Consider the following 8911-nt stretch of genomic DNA (forward strand, 5'->3'; position numbering starts at 1 on the left):
ACTCAGAGACCCCTGCTGTCAGGTGATACCTGCGAGCGTCTAGGTTTGATGCATTTCATCATACCCAAGGAGCTACTTATGGTAGGACACAGCAGCTCAGAGCGTCTGACTAGGCAGCATCTTATCACATCCTATGACGAAGTTTTCAATGCACCAGTCGAATCGCTCCCAGGGGAGGTTCACTTTGAGTTAGACAAGAATGTAGCTCCAGTGCAGGCTTCTCCACGTAATGTTCCAGTAGCTCTCAGGGATGCAGTCAAGGCTCAACTAGACAAACATGAGAGAGATGGACATTTAGCCTCAGTGTCTGAACCAACCGAGTGGATTAGTAACATGGTGATAATCAGACAGCCAGAGAAACTGAGAATTTGCATAGACCCCAAGTCACTAAATCTAGCTTTGAAGAGGTCTCATTATATTATGCCAACACTTGAGGATGTTTTATATAAGCTGCCCAAGGCCAGTGTTTTCACTCTTGTAGACGCACGTGATGCATTTTTACAGTGTAAGCTAGATGAAGAAAGCAGTTACACGACCACATTTTGGACGCCCTGGGTCAGGAAACGCTGGCTAAAGCTGCCTTTCGGGGTATCGGTGGCCCCAGAGGTATATCAGCGGAAACAGCATGAGCTACTGGCTGGGCTCAACGGCGTAGAACCCATTCCAGATGACATACTGGTGGTGGGGTGTGGGGACACAGATGAGGAAGCCACAAGGGCCATGACAGGAAACTGCTAGAGCTCATGGACAGGTGCAGGATGGTCAAGCTTAGACTGAGTCTAAAGAAACTGCAGTTCAGGGTCAGGGAGGTCAAGTTTCATGGACACATTTTGTCAGCAGAGGGGCTCAGGGTGGACCCGGAAAAAGTCAGGGCTGTGCAGCATATGCCTCTCCCCACAGACACCAAAGCAGTACAGAGACTGATAGGCTTCGTGACCTACCTGGCAAAGTTCACCCCACACCTCTCGGAGGTGTGTGAGCCACTACGTAGGCTGCTGGACAGAGACGTCCCATGGCACTGGCTGCCAAAGCATGACGCTGCAGTTGAAGAAATCAAGCGTTTGGTCACAGCAGCCCCGACCCTGAGATACTACGACGTGACCAAGCCGGTCACCATCCAGTGTGATGCAAGTCAGAAAGGACTGGGATGTTGCCTATTACAGGAGGAACAGCCAATAGGGTACGCATCACGGGCACTAACTCAGACAGAACAAAATTACGCACAAATTGAAAAAGAGTGCCTGGGAATTGTGTTTGCATGCCAGCGGTTTCACTACTACCTGTACGGGCGGGCGGAGATCACTGCAGAAACGGATCATAAGCCACTTACCTCAATCTTCAACAAGTCCCTCCTCACGGCTCCCAAGCGTCTCCAGAGCATGCTGCTCACGCTCCAGAATTATAACCTCAAGGTAATATACAAGCCAGGTCCCGACATGCACATCAGTGACACTTTGAGCAGAGCCACGGTTCCGCCACACAGGACTGACACAAGCTACACAAAACACAACATCTGTAACCTGCAGAGGGCACAGGAGAACACAGAACAGATAAATCAGGCTGATTATCTGAATGTCACCAGCAGGCGCCTAAGTCAGATCAGAGAACACACTGAGGGAGATGACACTCTTCAGCTGTTGAAGGCAGCAGTGCTCCAAGGATGGCCAGATCGTCGGGAGGACACCCCACTGGCCATCAGAGAATACTGGTCAATCAGGGACGAGATCAATGCACAAGATGGAGTGCTCTTCAAAAGTCAGAGAGTCATAGTCCCAAAATCACTGCGTGCGGAAATGTTGAAACGCATCCATGTCAGCCATGTAGGAGGAGATGCTTGCTATAGACAGGCGAGAGACACGCTGTACTGGCCAAACATGCACGGGGAAGTCAAGGACTATGTGAGCCAGTGTTCAGCATGCAACGAATACTCACATGAGCAGCAGCGCGAAACAATGCTGTCACATGCACTCCCAGCAGGAAAACACTTTCTGCTGATTGTAGATCATTATTCAGATTTTTGGGAAATAGAGCTTCTCCCAGATCTATCAGCAGAGACCACAGTACTGAGGTGCAAGGCCCAGTTTGCAAGGCACGGGCAGCCTGACCGGGTCATAACAGACTGTGGGCCCCAGTTTGACTGTGAAACATTCAGAAAGTTTGCAAAAGAATGGGACTTTGAACACGTTAAGTCCTCACCCAGATATCCAAAATCAAATGGAAAAGCGGAGTCTGCTGTAAAAATAGTGAAGAATCTGTGTAAAAAGGCGACCAGTGCAGGTAATGACCCGTGGCTGGCTATTCTACAGTGGAGAAACACACCCTCGGAGGGCATGTTCAGCAGCCCAGCGCAGAGACTGATGTCCCGTAGACTGAGGACCCCGCTTCCAGTGGCTGACACACTCCTGGAGCCGAGCGTAGTCACCGGGGTTCCAGACAAACTGCGGGTCAAACATCAAACAGCCAAGCTCTGGTACGACAGGTCAGCAAGGGACCTGCCTGAGCTGAAAATTGGCCAGGACATTAGAATGAAGCCATTGCCTGGGGACAGGACGGGCAGGTGGAGAAGAGGAGTTTGCTTGCGTCAGGTGGCTCCCAGATCGTACCTGGTGGATGTGGAAGGAACATACTACCGGCGGAACCGGGTGGACCTGCGGCCAGCAGAGGTTGGAGAGACGGTACACCCCCCCGTGCAACACAGCAGGCCGCAAAGTAGCCTGCCTGTCGAGCAACCCAGTAGTCCACCCCGAAATGCAGTGGATGAGGGCCCAGCCTGTGGCACAAGTCCACAGGAAACCAGAGCAGCAGGTCAGAGTCGTCGTCACCAGCCCAAGGGGGGTTCACCACCCGCTCCAGGATACAGAACAGCCAGCGGCAGGCTGGTGAAGGTGCCAAATCGACTAAACCTATAGACTGGATTTGATGCTTAGGCAGATGTTTTTTTGATGGTGTGATGTTACAAAAAAAAAAAAAAAAAAAAAGAGGGGTAATGTGGAATAAACCTGGAATTTATTTTTATTGAATTACTTGAATTAAAGTTTTAATATAGTTAAACATTTAAGTGCATTAAGGGCTATGTTAAGTGGTTATCTAAAAAAAGGGAGATGTTATGGGATTCTGTTATAGTGGGAGTCCCCGCCCCCTCCCCTGTTGTCATGGTAACGTTTTGCCTCGACTGTTAAAACAGCTGATGTCTCGAACGTTAACCGTTGTTGAACGTTAATTAAATATACTGCTGAAGTGATAGACACGCTCCATGTCTCCTCTCCATTTATTCAACACAAACAGTGATGTGGTGAAGCGGTACAAGGAAGTCCTTGCCATTTTCCAGACGGGGAAGAATATGGCCAAATCCTTCGAGAAGTATGGAGTAGACAGACTTACTATTGTGAGGACTGCAGCGATTGCCGAGCTCGCAATAGCTGCTCCAGAAGAATATGATCAGGTGGAGAAGGGGGAGACGGTGGTAGACTTTGCTAAAAGATGCAAGGAGGTTATAAAGTGTGCTGCCCTTAGAGCTGTATCATTGGCAGCCAGCTAAACTCCTCTCCTCCATCAAGACTCTGAAGACAGGCTTTAGTCAACAGGTTTATTGTAGAAAGATAGGTGTGAAACAACAATGCACCATAAGGCATAGGATGTTTGCAGATCAGAGCTGGATACAAAGCAGACAACAGGAGCATGGATTCTTCTTCAAAGCATGGTTGTTCAATGCACCTGGCTTCCTTATTAAGAGGCTCATGGGAAGTCACATGACTTTACGATTACTGTGTAGTACAAAAACCACTAGATGGAGCCAAAAAACAGAAATAATCCAATTTGGTTGAACTAAATAATAATGAACAAAAATACTTAAATGAACACATTTACAGATCAGTACACTCCCCGCCTGGCGTGATTAAATGCCACTCACAACATGTCAACATTCCCAAAGCTACACCTCTGGTGGAAGGAGGAGGACTATCTCTGCAATGGGCCTAAGATAATGTTTAGTCCCATCTGGTCTTGTGACTTTTATCTCAACCTTTCGGATCTTCCCATCTTTACTCGGAAAGACTTGGGTTACCATTCCGAGAGGCCATTCATTTCTTTGTGCTTGACTGTTCTTGAGGAGAACAACACTCCCCAGCTTGATGTCTGGCTGACTTGTCTGCCACTTACGACGTGCTTGTAGAGTTGGGAGGAACTGCTTTCTCCACCTGTCCCAGAAAGTGTTGGACAGGTGCTGGACCTGTCGCCACTGTTGCTTGAAGAGGTCGTAAACGCCATACTCCCCAGCAGGAGCAGGAAGAATGTCCATCTTCTGTGTAAGAAGAGCAGCTGGAGTGAGTACGAAAGGGTCATTGGGGTCCGTCGACACAGGAACAAGTGGCCTGGCATTGATGATGGCTGCTACTTCTGACATAAATGTCACAAGCACTTCGTGAGTGAGTTTCCTGTTTTTGAGTTGGAGGAACATAGAATCTAGAATTCTCCTGGCCAGACCGATCATTCGTTCCCACGATCCACCAAAGTGGGACGCGTGTGGGGGATTAAAAGTCCACCTGCAACCTTGGTCTGCCAGATATGTCTTCACGTCTGTGTCATCGATGTTTGAAGGTATCTTTAAGGCATGGCAGGCGCCAACAAAGTTGGTACCTCGGTCAGAACGTATGTGTTTTACAGGACCTCGGACAGCAAGAAAGCGCCTTAGCGCGTTGATGAAGCTGGAGGTGTCGAGATGTTCAATTACTTCGATATGAACTGCCCTTACGCTCATACAGGTGAAGATCACCGCCCACCGTTTACTTTCAGTTGAGCGTCCTCTAGTCTGACGTGACACGACGCTCCATGGGCCGAACACATCAAGCCCGACACTGGTGAATGGAGGTTCTGCTGATAGACGGTCTGGAGGAAGGTCAGACATTTTCTGGATGGTAAGAGGAGCTCGGAGCCTTCTGCAGATGACACACTGGTGGATAATACTGCTCACTTTCCTTTTGCCGCCAACTATCCAGTAGCCAGCGGAACGTACAGCCCCTTCGGTGTAGAGACGGCCTTGGTGTTGCGTCTGTTCGTGATGATGTCTAACTACCAAGGCTGCGATGTGGTGATTGCCTGGGATTATCAGGGGGTTCTTTTCCTGGTGGCTGAGATTTGACTCATGAAGTCGGCCACCAACTCTCAGAAGCCCATGGTCATCGATGAAGGGATCCAGATTCTTAAGAGGACTTCTCTTGGGAATCCTTTCATGCCCTTGAATGCACCTGATCTCGTCAGCATAGACTTCCTCTTGAACTGTTTGAATGATAACTTTCTGGGCTTGTTGAGAATCCTGGACCTTGCATTGTGGTCCACATCGATGCCAACCTTTGCACAGGTTGCTCTTTGAGGTTTTGTTGAAGAGGCGGGCAATGTGCAAAAGTGCAGTGATGGCACGTGTTAGTGACTTCCAAGAAGAAAACCTAGAAAAGCGTTGCGAACCCAAGGTCCTAGGGTCTGTATCAGTGGTCAAGGTAGACACCACAGGACGAATGTCTGGGTCTGACTGAGGATTGACGAGGTCATAGCAGTTCTCTGGCACAGTCTCTCCTTTGGATTTGTGCAGAAATCTTGGACCAGTGAACCAGTTGGTCTGCATCAGACGGCTGGCCGCGACAGATCGTGTGGCATGGTCTGCAGGGTTTTGATCTGTGGACACAAAGCTCCACTGGTCTGGATGGGAGGATCTTCTGATGCGCTGGACTCTGTTACTTACATAAACGTAAAAACGCCTGGTCTCATTGCATATGTATCCTAGGACCACCTTGCTGTCCGTGTAGAATGTTGTTGCGTCAATCTGAAGGTCTAACTCTGTTTTGATGAGGTCTGCTAACTCTACTGCCAGCACAGCCGCGCAGAGTTCCAGTCTCGGTATGGTGTGTTCCGGACATGGAGTCAGTTTTGCCACTGGCTACTGAAGTCATTTCTGCTACAATACATAAAATGAAGGATGATGAAATTATGCCAGCCTATCATACTGTGTTATTGTATTATGTTACTAAATAATGTTTGTTCAAAGATCTCCTCTGTGTGAATTGTTGTTACGTATCTGTTATCACAGATGTGTGTGTGTGTGTTTGTGTATATATATATATATATATATATATATATATATATATATATATATATATATATATATATATATATATATATATATATATATATATATATATATATATATATATATATATATATATATATATATATATATAAGATGTATACATATAACAAATGTTATCTGTTAAAATCTGTTTTATTTTGTTTTAAATAAAAAGTGTAAACTTCTTTATATGTGATTGCTTAATTTACTAATGGTTAACTATGGTCAAGTAATGCTTATGAGGCAGTTAAGCATTAATAATGTGTTACCTAAGGGATAAATGTGTTACACTTTACAATAAGGGGCCAGAATAGTATTTACTAATGGTTAATTATGGTTAAGTAATGCTTATGAGGCAGTTAAGCATTAATAATGTGTTACCTAAGGGATACATGTGTTACACTTTACAATAAGGGTCCAGAATAGTATTTACTAATGGTTAATTATGGTTAAGTAATGCTTATGAGGCAGTTAAGCATTAATAACGTGTTACCTAAGGGATAAATGTGTTACACTTTACAATAAGGGTCCAGCAAGCCTTTACTAATGGTTAAGTAATGGTTAAGTAATGCTTATGAGGCAGTTAAGCATTAATAATGTGTTACCTAAGGGATAAATGGGTTACACTTTACAATAAGGGTCCAGAATAGTATTTACTAATGGTTAATTATGGTTAAGTAATGCTTATGAGGCAGTTAAGCATTAATAATGTGTTACCTAAGGGATAAATGTGTTACACTTTACAATAAGGGTCCAGCAAGCCTTTACTAATGGTTAAGTAATGGTTATGAGCCACTCCTATACATTTATTACGGTTTATGTCAGGTTACCGTTCATAAGGTCAGGTAAGCTACCTGATAACATACACAGCACCATTAGGAAATGATTACTTAAGACTCTAAATAGTTGTTTAATAATGCCCATCCAGTAAACATGTACACCATTAGTGAATGATTAGTAGATGTATTAGTTAGCTGTTACTTAATGCATATTCACTCCAAATAAACACCATTAGTAAATGATTACTAGGGACATTATTAACGTTTTACTTATGTATTAACTAATGTATTACTTAATACTAAGTAATGCATACATAAGGATAAATAATTACATCATGTAACGTTTATTAATGCTTACTAATGTATTAATTAACTCTGAGCAGTAGGCATTCATTAACTGTTTATTAATGCATTAACTAATATGCTAATTAATGTTAAGTAATACATAATAATGGTTATTTAACTATTTTTAAACTGTTAATTAATGCTTAAAAATGCATTAACTAACGTTAATTAAGGGCCCCTTATTGTAAAGTGTTACCAATGTTTACTAAGATGAATTTGAAATCATCCATAGTTACTATAAGTATCAGCCAATGACCATTAACATCTGCCACATGAGAGATAATCTGAGCCTTAAAGGTTTTCAGTAGAATGGCGACCCCTGCTGATCTTGAAGTGCCATGGCTGAAATACATTTCATCTCCCCATTGTTTCAACCAGAAAGTGAAATCTTCAACCTTGGAATGAATTTCTTGTAGAAAAATAAAACATTTTTCCCTTTGCAAAACAAAAAAAGGCTTTTCCTTTTGGTTATGTCTCTTAGACCACTGGTCCCCAACCTTTTTGTTCCGCGGACCGGTTTAATGTCTGACAATATTTTCACAGCCCAAGGTGTAGCTAACAAAAACATATATATATATATATATATATAAAATGACAAGATCGGCATTAAAAACTGTGACATTTTCTCTATAATAATAATAATAATAATAATAATAATGAACGTAAATCCACTGTGTAATCATGTCATCCTCGCAACGTCACACCAACAACAGAACATCACACTTCTGTCTCTTCATCGGACCGTTTCCTCTTTGCAAAGAAACTTTGTAAAGAAGTTTGTTTTTTGCTCATTTTGCTAGTTTGGGATTAAATCAAATGTAGTGGGATGTATCACGTGACGTGTGGTGTTCCGGGCTTTGACGTGCGTCAAGTGAGACGGGTGTAACAGAGAGAATCCGGTCACTGTGCAAAATAAAACATTTTCTAAAAAATAAAATAATGGACATTGTAAATTACCTTTACTATAAGTATTTCTATAAGTGTGTTTTTACGTTTGTTTCCTCATTAACGTTATTTAAAGCCAGGCTTCTAATTTATTTTTTATATATTAATGAGACAGATATTTGGCGCTTTTATTTTGAAGGCGACTCGCCGAGACCTTGTAAACATCCGGCGCTTTGGACGTTAAAAGTTTAACAGCAGTAGAAAGTTTGTCTGAAAGACTAAAAGAGGGAAAAAGTGGAGCCTAACTGACATAAAAAGCTCCTGCTGATCAGGATTAGTTTTCTTTGATAATGTTATGTCGTATTTACGTCCAGCTTGAGTTTGGTTGCCATGGTTACTCATGTATTGTGGTTGATGGTAACCGAGCAGCAGCTGCGTCGGTTTAAGTTAAATGAAACTTATATGAATGTAGAAAGACTAACTCTATCTTATTCCTTTATAGCTCTTACAGTGTGTTTGCAGTGTATTTACTGTATTTACATCCAAGGAATAAAAACATTGTGAACCGTCAGTTTGAGAGTCAAACATCCTCAGTCGGGGCTACAGGAATTATTATTTCTCTCTGTGCGGCCCGGTACCAGAGGACCCACGGCCCGGTACCAGAGGACCCACGGCCCGGTACCAGAGGACCCACGGCCCGGTACCGGAGGACCCACGGCCCGGTACCGGAGGACCCACGGCCCGGTACCGGAGGACCCACGGCCCGGTACCGGAGGACCCACGG

Source organism: Cololabis saira, chromosome 11 (genome assembly GCF_033807715.1).
Source record: "Cololabis saira isolate AMF1-May2022 chromosome 11, fColSai1.1, whole genome shotgun sequence".
Classification (NCBI taxonomy): domain Eukaryota; kingdom Metazoa; phylum Chordata; class Actinopteri; order Beloniformes; family Belonidae; genus Cololabis; species Cololabis saira.